General features: G+C 42.1%; 1 protein-coding gene across 1 annotated transcript in view; it reads right to left on the reverse strand.

The window, feature by feature from the left end:
- Window positions 1-16985, reverse strand: part of LUZP1 (leucine zipper protein 1) — an 89622-nt gene that overhangs the window by 20182 nt on the left and 52455 nt on the right. The window contains exon 2 of the mRNA XM_044286766.1: window positions 9923-9987. The gene's annotated coding sequence lies outside the window, so the exon portion shown is untranslated. The remainder of the gene's footprint in view (window positions 1-9922; window positions 9988-16985) is intronic.

A 16985-nucleotide genomic window follows, 5' to 3' on the forward strand; every position in this document is an offset into this window, starting at 1 on the left:
ATGTTTATGTGCAATAATGTACAAGTTTACTCACAATCAACAAGGATTTTATACAAATACAATGTCTTTTGCAGGCCATGAGTAAAATGTCTTGAACTGTAAGAAACCTGAAGAAAATTAGTAAAAATTCATATATGTACCGTATTTTTCACTTTATAAGGTGTACCGAGTCTATAAAAGACGTACCCGAGGTTTAGAAAACAGAAAATTAGAAATTATATTTCATAGGTCCCCTTTGAAGGAAATGTGGTTTACTGAAGTTGAGGGTTCAAGGTCAGTGACTTTAGTGTGTACCAAGGAAAGGGGGGGGGGGGTTATAGTTTTGGTCAGCTCCTGCAAGTGGGTCATCTGCTGACCATTGTAACAACCAGCAATGGTGCATGTGGTCACCTCATTAAAAGTAGCTATCCAAATAAATGTGTCTCCTGTCATTGCTTTGTTGTGTCCTGCCATGCTTCTTGTTCAGCTAGATTATTTTTAAGTATTTGTCTGGGACACACACAGAGTTCTGGTACACACACAGCTTTGCTAAACACAGATAAAGCCCTACTACACACAGATACAAGCCTGCTACACCTATGCACATACTTATCTTTAAAAAATAACTCATATTTTCACTCAAAATAAAATTTTCATATAGGGTGTTGCTGCTGTGGTGATAATCCCTAATCACTAATTATTGTGTTCACATACCACTTGTTTAATAAGATTCCGTCCATAGCAACGCTCCTCACAAGACTTCTGACTATCTTCTCAAGATGGCCGCCAATGCCCTAACCCTGAGGCTAAGACTTCCCTCTCTAACTACCCAGAATTCATTTGGCGCATCTCGGGAACATGCAGCCTCACCCCAACCAATCGACTTTCTCCAGACTTAGGCTCCATTCACACGTCCGCAAAATGGGTCCGCATCCTTTCTGCAATTTTGCGGAAAGGGTGCGGACCCATTCATTCTCTATGGGGACGGAATGTGCTGTCCGCATCCACATTTGCGGATCCGCACTTCCGCATCCGTACTTCCATTTCCGCAAAAAAATAGAACATGTCCTATTCTTGTCCGCAATTGCGGACAAGAACAGGCATATTCTATTATGTCGGCAATGTGCGGTCCGCAAAATGCGGAACACACATTGCCGCTTTCCGTGTTTTGCGGATCCGTGTCTCCGTGCATCCGCAAAACACATTGCGGACGTGTGAATGGAGCCTTAGACACACCCTCTTCCGCCTGAGTAGTTGATCAATTTTTATCGCAAATATCAGCACTATCCTGATCCAATGAGTGTGCGCACGCAGCGTTCAGGACTGCCCGTCTTCAGTATATAGAAGATAGGAGACAGAGGACACCTGGCAACGCCGTTTTATCCGCACCACTGAAATGCCTGGGGGAGGAAAGGACATGCTGCAAGTACTAGGTAATGCAATACCTATACAAAAGTATTAACTAGGGAACTAAGGTAAACTTAGTCAGACCAATCCAATTACATTAAAAAAAAAAAAAAAAAAAAAAAAAAAAAAATAATATGAGTTACCCTTTAATAAAAACTCATATTTCCCTGCAATAGTGCCAGCTGTATAGTTCTTCTGTTCTGGCTCCTCCCATTGACGACATCAGAAGGTCCTTAAGCTGTACTTTGAGTTCTAATCTCCTTTCAGTACAGCGCAGGACCTTTTTCCCCCATGTGCCGAATGCAGCATTCTCCTGCTCAGTGTCGGCTGGAAGAGAGATGAGTGCAGATGCAAAGCTATCTCACCAATCCCAGCTGCTCTCAGCTGGATCAGGTCATCTCCCTTACTGCCATTTATAAAACTACAGGAACCTTTTAGCAGGATTTTTTCTTTCTTAAAAAAAAAAAAAAAAAAAAAGTGGTGTCTTATAAAGTGGAAAATACGGTGGGAACTTGAGATTTATCAAACTGGTGTAAAGTAGAACTGGCTTAGGTGCCTATAGCAACCAATCAGACTCCACCTTTCATTTTCCAAAGGAGCTGTGAAAAATGAAAGGCGATTGGTTGCTATGGACAACTAAATCAGTTCTACTTTGCACCAGTTTGATAAATATTCCACAGTATCCGATACCGTATGTCTTTTCCAAACAAAACATTTGGCGTAAATATATATGCTACCCAAAATTGTATTTTTATTGACTCTGCCTACAAATGTACATTTTGTTAAGTAATCAGAATTCTTAGTGCTCAAGCAAATAAACGCAGATGACTGCATGACCTGAATCAGCAATTATATGACACAGTAAACCCCATCTGTTAGACTGCTGCTGAGGAGATGAAAAAGAAAGGAGAAAAAAAATAAAAATAAAAAAATAGCTGATGCTTAGATATAGGCATAAATATGATAGCCTTTTTTCTTTACAAAAAAACTTGTTCAAACCAAACAGAAGGCGTCCGATGCAAGACAGATTCGAATAAGAGTTATCAAAACATGAAAAAATAAAAATATAATTACATACAATATATAGAGTATAAAACACATTTTACCATCTTAGTAGCTATAGACTGTATTTGGGGACCAGGCCATTTAAAAAAAAAAAAAAAAATCCCTTCCAAAAGCTTTTTTATTATTATTTTATTTTATTTTTTACTTTTCACTTCACAAAGCCATATGTGGACTCATTTTTTCTTAGATATTTTTAATTTACTATATCTTGTACTGAAAAAGTGGGAATCGAGACATCAGTTCTTACATAAATAGTAGTCTTTGCTAACTAATAGCCATTAGGTTATTAGACAGTTTTCTATGCCTTTTTATTTCCATTGCATTTTGATGTAATCTATATAGCTGAAACTAATACCATGATACCCGTAAATCACATGTTGGCTTATGTATACTTGATGGTATTTCATAAAAAACTCATGTTTACAAAAAAAAAAAAAAAAAAAAGAAGTACTGGTAATTTGCTTTTACACAACCCATGACAGCGCCAGAGCGAGATAGCTGCCCCCACAGCTGAATAGGAAGCCTTAGAGCAATTAGAAAGGCAACACACACTTCTTCCTTCAAAAGTATTCCAAAGTAGACCTGCATTCCTACAAATGCATTCTCATAATTAGAGATTATTTAACAATTAGATTTATACATATTTTTTTGAAACACGTACAAGTGAAAGCAAAAAAGACAGTTTCCATAAAAAAGGGTGCGGTCATGGGTTATAGAAAAATCAAAAATTACCGGTAAGGCTTCATGCACACGACAGTATTTTTTCACGGTCCGCAAAAACGGGGTCCGTAGGTTCGTCATCCGTGACCGTTTTTTCGTCCGTGGGTCTTCCTTGATTTTTGGAGGATCCACGGACATGAAAAAAAAAGTCGTTTTGGTGTCCGCCTGGCCGTGCGGAGCCAAACGGATCCGTCCTGAATTACAATGCAAGTCAATGGGGACGGATCCGTTTGACGTTGACACAATATGGTGCCATTTCAAACGGATCCGTCCCCATTGACTTTCAATGTAAAGTCTGGAGTCCCTTTTATACCATCGGATCGGAGTTTTCTCCAATCCGATGGTATATTTTAACTTGAAGCGTCCCCATCACCATGGGAACGCCTCTATGTTAGAATATACTGTCGGATATGAGTTAGAGCGTGAAAACTCATTTCCGACAGTATATTCTAACACAGAGGTGTTCCCATGGTGATGGGGACGCTTCTAGTTAGAATATACTACAAACTGTGTACAAGACTGCCCCCTGCTGCCTGGCAGCACCCGATCTCTTACAGGGGGCCATGATCAGCACAATTAACTCCTCAGGTGCCGCACCTGAAGGGGTTAATTGTACTATCATATCCCCCTGTAAGAGATCAGGGCTGCCAGGCAGCAGGGGGCAGCCCCCCCCCCCAGTTTGAATATCATTGGTGGCCAGTGCCCCCCCCCCCCCTATTGTAATAATTCGTTGGTGGCACAGTGTGCGCCCCCCCATCGGCCCCCCCTCCCTCCCTCCACAGCATTAACAACATTGGTGGCCAGTGTGCGGCCTCCCATCTCCCCCCCCCCCCCCCCGGTCATTGGTGGCAGCGGAGTTCCGATCGGAGTCCCAGTTTAATCGCTGGGGCTCCGGTCGGTAACCATGGCAACCAGGACGCTACTGCAGCCCTGGTTGCCATGGTTACTTAGCAATAGTACAATAGTAGAAGCATCATACTTACCTGCTGGCTGCTGCGATGTCTGTGACCGGCCGGGAGCTCCTCCTACTGGTAAGTGACAGTTCATTTAGCAATGCGCCGCACAGACCTGCCACTTACCAGTAGGAGGAGCTCCCGGCCGGACACTAACATCGCAGCAGCCAGCAGGTAAGTATGATGCTTCTATTATTGTACTAATGCTAAGTAACCATGGCAACCAGGACTGCAGTAGCGTACTGGTTGCCATGGTTACCGATCGGAGCCCCAGCGATTAAACTGGGACTCCGATCGGAACTCCGCAACCCCCGCAGATCTGATAATCATGACCTATCCTGAGGATAAGTCATTAATATCTTTTCCTGGATAACCCCTTTAAAGTTCTTGAAGAAGCAAAAAAGATGTCATCTAATAAATATATAATATATATATATATATATATATATATATATATATATATATATATTTCATAGCACAGAATTTTTATCTTTATAATAATCAAGATGTGAAAATAGGGCCAGTAGGTTTTAGATACATAGATATACAGGTCCTTCTAAAAAAATTAGCATATTGTGATAAAGTTCATTATTTTCTGTAATGTACTGATAAACATTATTTTAGATTCATTACACACAACTGAAGTAGTTCAAGCCTTTTATTGTTTTAATATTGATGATTTTGGCATACAGCTCATGAAAACCCAAAATTCCTATCTAAAAAATATTGCATATCATGAAAAGGTTCTCTAAACGAGCTATTAACCTAATCATCTGAATCGACTAATTAACTCTAAACACTTGCAAAAGATTCCTGAGGCTTTTAAAAACTCCCAGCCTGGTTCATTACTCAAAACCGCAATCATGGGTAAGACTGCCGACCTGACTGCTGTCCAGAAGGCCATCATTGACACCCTCAAGCAAGAGGGTAAGACACAAAGAAATTTCTGAACGAATAGGCTGTTCCCAGAGTGCTGTATCAAGGCACCTCAGTGGGAAGTCTGTGGGAAGGAAAAAGTGTGGCAGAAAACGCTGCACAACGAGAAGAGGTGACCGGACCCTGAGGAAGATTGTGGAGAAGGACCGATTCCAGACCTTGGGGGACCTGCGGAAGCAGTGGACTGAGTCTGGAGTAGAAACATCCAGAGCCACCGTGTACAGGCGTGTGCAGGAAATGGGCTACAGGTGCCGCATTCCCCAGGTCAAGCCACTTTTGAACCAGAAACAGCGGCAGAAGCGCCTGACCTGGGCTACAGAGAAGCAGCACTGGACTGTTGCATGTCATTCGGAAATCAAGGTGCCAGAGTCTGGAGGAAGACTGGGGAGAGGGAAATGCCAAAATGCCTGAAGTCCAGTGTCAAGTACCCACAGTCAGTGATGGTCTGGGGTGCCATGTCAGCTGCTGGTGTTGGTCCACTGTGTTTTATCAAGGGCAGGGTCAATGCAGCTAGCTATCAGGAGATTTTGGAGCACTTCATGCTTCCACCTGCTGAAAAGCTTTATGGAGATGAAGATTTCATTTTTCAGCACGACCTGGCACCTGCTCACAGTGCCAAAACCACTGGTAAATGGTTTACTGACCATGGTATTACTGGGCTCAATTGGCCTGCCAACTCTCCTGACCTGAACCCCATAGAGAATCTGTGGGATATTGGGAAGAGAAAGTTGAGACGCAAGACCCAACACTCTGGATGAGCTTAAGGCCGCTATCGAAGCATCCTGGGCCTCCATAACACCGCAGCAGTGCCACAGGCTGATTGCCTCCATGCCACGCCGCATTGAAGCAGTCATTTCTGCAAAAGGATTCCCAACCAAGTATTGAGTGCATAACTGAACATAATTATTTAAAGGTTGACTTTTTTTTGTATTAAAAACACTTTTCTTTTATTGGTCGGATAAAATATGCTAATTTTTTTAGATAGGAAATTTGGGTTTTCATGAGCTGTATGCCAAAATCATCAATATTAAAACAATAAAAGGCTTGAACTACTTCAGTTGGTGTGTAATGAATCTAAAATATATGAAAGTCTAATGTTTATCAGTACATTACAGAAAATAATGAACTTTATCACAATATGCTAACTTTTTGAGAAGGACCTGTATAGATAGATACATAGATAGAGGCAACGGCACATTTGGTGCAGTTGTGCCCTCAATAGATATGCGGTAGATACATAGATATGCGGTAGATATTACATAGATAGATATGCGGTAGATATTACATAGATAGATATGCGGTAGATATTACATAGATAGATATGCGGTAGATATTACATAGCTAGATATACGGTAGATATTACATAGCTAGATATGCGGTAGATATTACATAGCTAGATATGCGGTAGATATTACATAGCTAGATATGCGGTAGATATTACATAGCTAGATATGAGGTAGATATTACATAGATAGATATGAGGTAGATATTACATAGATAGATATGCGGTAGATATTACATAGATAGATATGCGGTAGATATTACATAGCTAGATATGAGGTAGATATTACATAGATAGATATGAGGTAGATATTACATAGATAGATATGCGGTAGATATTACATAGATAGATATGCGGTAGATATTACATAGATAGATATGCGGTAGATATTACATAGCTAGATATGAGGTAGATATTACATAGATAGATATGAGGTAGATATTACATAGATAGATATGAGGTAGATATTACATAGATAGATAGTACAGGGAACGGCACATTTGGTGCAGTTGTGCCCTCAATATTTTTTCAGCCACTCCACAAGTTTGTGCCATGCGTTCATCACTGATGTGCTGGTGAGTAATCCCCATTACCTGTACGCGGAGCTCTCATCTCGTGAGGGCAGCACGAACCGGCGGCAGCGTTTATTCGTCAGAACACAACATTAATTATCTCATACCAGCTATTTGCATCACACGTTGAATTCATGAAGTTGAACCTGTTTGTAATAACTAATCAAAGGGCTCACAACATTATTCCTTCCTACACAAATATCAGGAAGACCATCAGGTTGATAGCAAATTGCAGAAAAGTGTTTTTACAGGCAAAAAAAACATCATATAACTATTTCCAATATCCTTTAATACAACTGCTAGGCCCTTCGTTCATTAACCCATTAATGTGCCAGTGGATGTAAATTCATCATCTGCAGGCTTCTGCTGACAGCACTATTGGCAGGATTGGGTTTTCACGATTACAGCCTAAAGTACCTTTCATACGGCTAGATTATAGGCCACAATGAGCACCGATTGACACCTAAAAGCACTTGCTTGGCGACTTTACACAGGCCAATGAAAAGTGAATAGTAGATGAATGATCGGAGATGTGCTGCTGACCAGTGCGCATTTTCCAGCTCACACACAAGCCTGTGTGAGCTTGTCGGCTGACCGCCTACGCACCTCCTCCATCACTCATATTAAGGCTATGTGCACACGACCATATGTGTTTTGCAGTCCACAAAAAATAAATTAAAAAAATGGACGACATCTGTATGCCATCCATTTTTTTTGTGTGGATCCATTCTAACAATACCTAAAACGGACAAGAATAGGACATGTTGGGGCTACGGAACGGATATATTGATGCGGACAGCACACGGTGTGCTGTCTGCATTTTCGGACCCATTGAAAGGTCCGCATCCTAGCCGCCAAAAAAAAAAAACGGAACGGACACAGAAACAAACACAGAGGCGCAACAGTGAAAAAAAAAAATATATATATAAAAAAAAAAAAAAAATACTGAGGTGTCGTCTACTAATCACAAGTTACAGCCTGAGGTATTGATTTAATAAAGTATAAAGTGGTGAAAGGTTCATCTCTCAGCATTAGTTATTAAAAGCAGGAATATATGTATGTGTTACCACTATCTACACAAACTGCTGGCAGGCTTCCTGGTCTGGGTGCTGGCACAGCTGTTCCTGGGTAGCTCCAGCACTACACAACTCATCCATTTACTGGTTACTGCAGAGAAATGCACTGCAGTTACCAGCTCTGTCCACTGCACAATGGATGGCGCTGTGCAATTCCAGCACCTATTCCGGCGTCAGAGCTCTTGAGAACAGCTGATCAGTGGAGGTGTGGGGTGTTTTTTCATGTTGGTCTATAGGAAATTATATAGCATAAATCTTGTGTTTCTTGTAGTGACCGTTCCCTATCATTTTTCTGGTCCCTTGGCACTGCAAAATGCTCCAGGTGTGCGGTTCTTCAGGCATTTTTCCCATAGACTTCTCTGATGCAGTCATATCTAAGGCTATACTCATTAAGGTTCTGGAAAAAATTTAAGCTATGCTGATGTTTTAAAGGAGTTTTCGGGGGTTTATCATATTGATAACCTGTGCTCAGGATCGGTGATCAAGGTGAAATCAATAGGGGTCCGACTCCCAGGACCCCCTCCCATCAGCTGTATGAAGACGCTGCGGCGCTCGCTGAGCGCTTAGGTTTCTTCCTGGGCCATGTGATCTCACGTTCATCATCAGTCACATGGCCTAAATGCAGCTGAGTCCCATTCAAGTGAATGGACTGAGCTGAGATACCAAGTACATCCGCTATCAAATGGACAGGGCTGTGCTTGGTAAGCAGCGAGGAGGCAGCAGCACTCACCTGAGCGCTACAGTCTCCTCAAATGAATGGCGGGGTCATGGTACCCCAAACAATCTCATATTGATGATAATCCCAGAAAACTAATTTTCAACTCTTGAATTGCAGAGAACAACATGGAGCTCAGCAGCTTTCAATGAATGGACATAGGCCAGGATCTTCCAAAATTCTTTGCTTCGTTATGCAAGCACAACCCCCCCCCCCCCCCCCCAAAAAAAATATAAAAAGTACATGTATATAACAGTAGTCCTTTTAAGAAACATTGGTAAACGCCAACATTAGGTAGTAAAGAGTAAGTATTGGGTACAGTACTGCCCACTATGGTGGCCCAATATACCATATGTTCCAAATCTGCGCCACTGGCGTCCAGTTGCCAGAATGGCCGGGCCAGGCCTCCCTGTACAGGAGTGAGAATCAACCACAGCACTCGTTATTTAAAGTTGAATTAATTATGCTATTTTTTATCCATCCAGAAATGAATTATGAAAACTGGCCAACGTTTCGGTCTTCTCACAAGACCTTGATCACGTCCTTAGTTTAGGAGACATACTGTGTGTTGGATGGCATGGAAGGCCATGAGCAAGGTCTTGTGATAAGACCGAAACGTTGGTTAGTTAGTTTTAATTAACAAAAGCATAATTGAATCAACTTTAAATAACGAGTGCCATGGTTGATTCTCACTATATTTATCACAAATACCATCGAGCACCGCACTGAAGAACCGAGGAGTGACGTCCAATTAACTCTATCCTTGTACAGGAGAGCCGGCCAAAGGCCATGCTCGTACATCTTGCACCACGTGCCTGATGATGTGACATAACCAGTAAGCACAATAGGATGGCGTTACTTCACCACTCCATTCAGAAAGGAGATGGCGGCAGCAAGCTAGGTATTTAGAAGTTGGATTAGCTCTCACATTGGTGATCTGTTACTAATAAAAGTGAAGTTTTACACAGTAGAAAAGGACACGTCTCAAGCAAGGTAAAATAGTAGCCAAAGGCTAATGGAAAATAAGCAAATGCCAATACCTTACATTTGTCAGGGACTACAGATTTAGTAGTGAATATAGAACTATGGCAGGTGCTGAATCATGCAAGGACGGGTACATAGCAATGAACATATATAAAATACTTCAAATTTGTTTCAATGGTTCGAGGCATAAAAAAGGTTGACGAGCAAATCTAAAAACACCAAAGGGTACATACCAGTCAAGCGTTCCACATTCCGGGTAAGAGCGTGGCCAGTATACATCAGTTCTCTGTACCTCTATCTGCAGAAGAGAAATGAAGCATAGGTCAAATATACAGCACCGGGCGCCGACACCATGTAGACAAAGCTTCTAACAGTTACACCGCACATCATTATTGCCTCTGGAAGTATCCGCAAAATAAAAAACATTAGATATTCCGATAGCAGTATGGCCAAGCTACGAGCCCTTCCGTTTTATTCATGACACTGTGTGGGGACAGTGGAAACAAGAAAGACCCCAATCAGGGGTCACGCTACATTTTTCCAGAAAAGTAAAAATCCTCCAGTATTTTATTTTTTATTTTTTGGGAGGAGTATGAAATAAGACGCTTGGCAGCTGTTTTTTTGGGCGATAACTATTTCTGTTGAAGTGGCTGTATGAAGGCTTGTTTCGCAGGGCGAATTGTATTTTTTAGAAACACCATTTTGGGGTACATATAAAACTTATGAACTTTTCTTTTTTAAACTTTTTTTTTTAGGTAGTAATGGGAAAAAAACTGTTGCACATAGTTTTTTGCCTTGTGCAGCGCAACCAGTGTATTGTTATTCTATGGGTCAGTACAGTGATACAAAATAAGTATAGTTCTGTGTGTTTTTACTACTTTTGCACAACAACAGCTCGTCTCATTATGCTGCCTCATTTGGAGAGCCTGAACCCACTCATTTTTGCTCTGTTGCAGCCATATCAGGGCTTGTTTTTTGTGGGGTGAGAAGTTTTCATTGGTACTTGTATAAATATTTATTCATTTTTGGAGTTGGGATGAATAGGAAGACCGTTACATATGAGTTTTTTTTTTATTGTTCACAGGGAGGTCTAAATAACAGGTTATCTTTATTATTACACAGGTTGTGGTTTTTACCACTTTCACAATACAAAATGATTTTCACCCAAAAAGTTTTTTTTTTATATAAAAAAATAAAATAAATTATTTACCCTTATTTTTTTTTTAACTCTCACTAGGGAGGATTGCTTTTATAATGCAGTGGTTTACCTTGCATAACAATGCATTATGCCTAGGATTGTAACAGTGACAGGCAGTGTGTTAAGCTGTGTCTGCTGGGCAGTCTAACAGACATACACTAATATCAGGCATGGGGGCTGTTAGGCCCCCGGCTGCCATGGCTAATGGTGGCAGAGGAAGTCCTCTCTATCTAATTGCCTAGATGCCGCAGTCACTACTGACCACAGCATCTAGGGAGTTAAGCAACTGGCCTTGGCATTAATGCTGACCATTACAGCAGGAATTCAGCTTCTGTGTTGGGCTTCTGCAGTGATCCAGAGAGCTGTATCAGGGTGCCTGCCGCCTGCACCAGGATTAATGGTGTGGGCAGGGTCTGAACACAGCCCGCCCTGCGTAGAAATATGCTTGGGACTTTTTGTAAAGAGTAAAGTTGCCTGTACAGGCATTATTGCAACTGGTGCCAATATTTTTAATCTCGTTAAATAGCACACACAACCTCCCGGGACCAGAAGTGTGATGTCCGGTGATGGCGCTTCTGTTTCTTTAGCAGTCATGATCCGCTTAGGAACAAGTCACTGTTGAGGTCACATTTCAGGGCCACAGGGAAGCAGAAGCAGCAAGTTTGGGACCCTCAGTGCTGGCGAGCAGCTTTCCTTTCTTGTAAACACTTTATGGACAATAACTGATGGGAACTTGGGGATGGACAACCCCTTTAAAACAAAAGAAGGGTTGAACACTTGCATCAAACATCCCACATAGATCCATTCTACATGTTAGGAGGCAATCTTCCGCACACTTGTTTGGCCCCTCCTTTTTGTACTCTAAAGCCGCATTCACATGTCCACGATGAATCACTGACCATCTTATCACGGATTACATCTGTGCGTTCATTTTTTGCTCTCCATGTGTCATTCGTGTTTCACTGAGACCATACAGTTCAAAATTGTGTCATTAGAAAAAAAAAAAAACTATTATTTAACCCCTTTCTAACACTTGACATACATTTACAGCAGATGTAGGGACTTTCAATATATTACCCTCCCAGCAGCCGATTACAGACTTTAACTACTCAATTGCGACCATGGTATCTTTAAGGTCTTACATTAAAGGTGCTGCCCCAATGGCTCCCTCTGCACTGAGATCGGGGGAGCCGTTTAGTTACTATGGCAGGATCTGAGGCTTGCCACAGTGAAGTTCTTACGGAGCCCTCCCTTCTTCCCCCATATAAAAAAAAAAACAAAACACATGATATGCATCACCATGTCCCAAAGTGCTTGAACTATTAAAATATAGATGTATTTAACCTGTACAGTGAACGCAGTTAATGGCAAAAAAATTTGCCATTTTTTTTGTTGCTTCACCTCCACACACTGCAAAATGGCATCAATACAAATTGCAGATCACTCCGCAATAAATAAGCCCTCACACAACACCAAAGACGTAAATATGAAAAGTTATAGGGGTCAGAATATGGAGATGCAAAGAAAAAAAAAAAAAAAACTAGATTTTTTCCAAAGTATTAAAACTTAAGAAAAAAACGAATCTGTAACTGTACTGACCAGGAGAATTTATTTTACTCACTCACTTATATAGCATTGACACATTCCTCAGCGCTTTACAGACATCATCCCTCACTGCCCCTAGTGGGGCTCACAATCTAAGTTCCCCATCAGTACAGGGTGCACTAGGGTACTTTCGCACTAGCGTTATTCTTTTCCGGTGTCGAGTTCCGTCCTAGAGGCTCAATACCAGTTTTATCCTAATGCATTCTGAATGGAGAGTCACTGTACGGTTTTTGGATGAAGAAAATACCGCAGCATGCTGCAGTTTTTTCTCTGTCCAAAATTCCGGAACACTTGCCGAAATACCAGATCTGGCATTTTTTTTTACATTGAAATGCATTAATGCCGGATCTAGCCCTAAATGTTCTGAAAACGGATTTGGTGTTGTGGTCTACACATGTGCAGACCTTTAAAAGTGTGAAAAAGATAAATACGGGATCCGTTTTTTCGGGATGACAACCAGAGAGACGGATCCGGTATTGCAATACATTTGTGAGATGGATCCGCATCCGGATCAGTCTACAAATGGTATCGTTTGCATACAGATTGCCGGACAGAACTGCCTACCGGAATCCAGCGACGCTAGTGTGAAAGTACTCTTAGACGGGCAGATTTGTATGAACGCTTGTTAGAAATCTTGCAGTGCAATACTGCCGCCGACTGCACAATGAATGAGCAAAAGGTCGTTCATCGGGCAATCCAGATCATTCAGCATGCTGAAAGATCAGGATTCGCCGGCGACAGATTGTGCTGTCTAATTATGATCTGTCGCTGGCAAACCACTGTACAGTATGGGGATGAGCAATGGCATAGCAATCACTCCTCCCCATGTTGCTGAGGAGATCGCTGCATGTAATAACAGCTGTCTCCTCAGCAAGCAGGCAGGCGATTGCCAGCAGGGAACGCACGGGTCACAGAGCATGTTTAGAAAACTCTCCCATATTCACACGAACGTATGGCTTTTATAGTTTTTTACGGTCTGTTTTTCACGGATCCGTTGTTCCGTTTGAGTTCCGTTGTGTTTCCGTTTCAGTTCAGTTTTTCCGTTCCTTTTTCAGTATGGCATATACAGTATACAGTAATTACATAGCAAAAATTGGGCTGGGCATAACATTTTCAATAGATGGTTCCGCAAAAACGGAACGGATATGGAAGACATACAGATGCATTTCCGTATGTGTTCAGTTTTTTTTGCAGACCCATTGACTTGAATGGAGCCACGGAACGTGATTTGCGGGCAATAATAGGACATGTTCTATCTTTCAACGGAACGGAAACGGAATGCTTACGGAACACATTCCGTTTTTAATGTGGAACCATTGAAATGAATGGTTACATATACGGACTGTATACGGAACACCAAAAAAACGTCCCGTACACTCGCAAAAAAAAAAATTATGATCGTGTGAGCTAGGCCTAAGTCATTGAATCTATAGCCCATGGTGGCTGCTACGAAGTATACCTCTAAGTGCTGTTAAGAACAGTTCAGGAATGATGGCGACTCCATAATCATGTTCAGGAAACAGAATTAAAAAAACCTGATAAAGAAGCAAAACGCTCGTTCATGGGGTGATCCTGTTGTTGTCACCACCAATCATCATTTCTGGGAAGCAGATCGTGCTGCCTAAACAGCGATCTGCTGCCCATAAACAATGCTTCTGTATGAGGACGAGAGATCGCAAGAGCGATCCCTCGTCCTCATACTGTGAAGGAGATCGCTGCATGTAAATGCAGTGGTCTCCTTCACTGAGCGAGCAGCGGGAAGGAACCCTTCCATCCTGACAACTGGCGGCTCCATCTTCCCATCTAAACTCGCCTTAAATAGGTTACGTTTCTTCGCAAATGAAAAAGATGCAATGCGGGAACTTTTCCATCTAGAATTTTATCCTGTCCAAAAACGGCCTCAGCATTTACTACTCTTATGAGACGCCGTTTTACTTGCATACGTTTTGGCTTCAAAACTGAATAACGGTGTTTGCAGCATTCAGTCTTATGCCACATTTATTTTATTTTAATTTTTTTTACAAAAAATATATGAAGGCCATTTTGCACTCTCTCCCAATTTCTTCGACGGACTCTGTTTTAAATGAGAACACCACTTGTAATTATTTACTTTATTAACGAAAAGTATCCTGCCTAACACTATATTCGCCACTACCACGCAATTGGTTTGTGCAGACAAGCAGAATATGTGCACTGCTCGAAACAGTCTGGTAGAATAAAATAATGGCCGAACGTAGCTCATGTACACCAGTGCATTATGGTCCTACAAAACTTATTTTCCTTTTACACTTACATGTATATAGGAGGCCAAATACCAACTTAAAACCTGATTTTTTATTTAAACAGCCTAAATTAAGATAATTTTGCTTTAGGTCCAAGTGTCCAGAAATAAAACTGCTTCCCAAATGTTTTGTGTGGTAAGACATAGGGAGCAGCCCAATATCCTAATACTCGGAACTGCATACATTTAGCCCCCATCCTATACATTAGCACCAAGAAGATCTGATGCCACGAACAGACATTTTCAACAAGGCGGCCCTTAAAACACCAGTGTCACAGCACTGCTGCAGTAACGTTGACCACATTTGAACTTCAAGGCAGAACCTATTACCTCATAGCAGGCAAGAGGAGTCTCCTTCTCTACCTACTGACGTCTGGGTCACTCTTTTACTCCCATATTTCATAACTTTGTGTCACAATCAGTTCAGATCCATTGAATAAGAGGGTGGAGATGTGGAAGTAATTCATATATAACATGTGAGTCATCTAAAGATATCGCATCCCCTCTTCCAGTCACTGCATGTTAGAAGTAAATGGTCTAGAGAAGATAGGCTTTTGTTTCCAAGCTGTGATCTACAAGTCCAGGTATGCAAAGTCAGAATATGGTTCAGCATCACAGTAGTGTGCCATTAGTATCAGAGAACACTAAGGCTCCATTCACACGTCCGCAATGTGTTTTGCGGATACACGGAGCCACGGATCCGCAAAACACGGAAAGCGGCAATGTGCGTTCCGCACATTGCCGGCACTAATAGAATATGCCTGTTCTTGTCCGAAATTGCGGACAAGAATAGGACTTGTTCTATTTTTTTGCGGAAACGGAAGCACGGATGCGGAAGTGCGGATCCGCAAATGTGGATGCGGACAGCACATTCCAGCCCCATTGAAAATGAATGGGTCTGCACCCGTTCCCCAAAATTGCGGAACGGATGCGGATCCATTTTGCGGACGTGTGAATGGACCCTAAAGGGAATCTGTCAGCAGTTTTCTGCAGCCCTCACTTTCAAACCCTAAGGCCCCTTTCACACGGGCGAGTTTTCTGCGCGGATGCAATGTGTGAGGTGAACACATTGCACCCGCACTTTCAATGGGGCTGTGCTGATGAGCGGTAATTTTCATGCATCACTTGTGTGTTGCGTAAAAAAATAAAAAAAATAATCACAGCATGTTCTATATTCTGCGTTTTTCACGCAACGCAGGCCCCATAAAACAGAATGAGGCTGCAAGAAAAATCGCAAGCAAGTGCTAATGCAGTGCTTGTTTATAGTAGGAGGAGACTACCCTTGTTCTGCTGCAAGTCTTTTTCTCCCAGGCTGTAGCACTGGCCAATCGCAGCGCAGAGCTCACAGCCTGGGAGAAAAAGACGCCCAGGAGAACAAGGTCTCCTCCTACTATAACCCAGTGACCGAACATACCGGAGGGCATAGCAGGAGAACGGAGCGGCACCCAGGGATAATAGTAAGTGCAGTGAGATCCAGATCATGACACTTAGTTCACAAATGTTTTGCCAGATGAAAGGTCCTCTTTAATACAGAATGCTTACTAAAATGTCGATTGAGGGGTTAAAAAAATAAAATAAAATTAACTCACCTTATCCATTTGATCGCGCAGCCGGCATAGTCTTCTTTCGGAACCTGCAAAAGGACCTTTGACGTAATCGCGCTCACCACGTGATCCTTCTATCTTCCTTCAGCAGGACCTGCGCTGACGTCACCACGTGTTGAGCACGATTACGTCATCAAAGCTCCTTTTGTAGGTCCTGAAAGAAGACCATGTCGGCTGCGCGATCAAGTGTATAAGGGGGGTAATTTATTTTTTATCTTTTAACCCCTCAATCGACATTTTAGTAAGCATTCTGTATTAAGAATGCTATTATTTTCCCTTATAACCATGTTACAGAACACTTAACCCAAACTCGAACTTCAGTGAAGTAGTCTGGGTTCGGGTCTGGGTACCACATTTCGTTTTTCACGTGCGTGCAAAATGCATTGCACCCGCGTGATAAAAACTGAACAACGCAATCGCAGTCACACACAACGCTTCCGGAGCAAATCCGGGACCCCCGTGTGAAAGGGGCCTAACAGCTCCAGCCCAAGCTAATGAGTCCTCATATTAATGCGCTCACGGCTCTCCCCGCCCACCTGCCTCTGACTGATGAATTAGCAGCAGGTGTGTGAGGAAAGCCAGGAGCTCATGAATATTTGGTACTCATC

Source organism: Bufo gargarizans, chromosome 3 (assembly GCF_014858855.1).
Source record: "Bufo gargarizans isolate SCDJY-AF-19 chromosome 3, ASM1485885v1, whole genome shotgun sequence".
Lineage (NCBI taxonomy): Eukaryota > Metazoa > Chordata > Amphibia > Anura > Bufonidae > Bufo > Bufo gargarizans.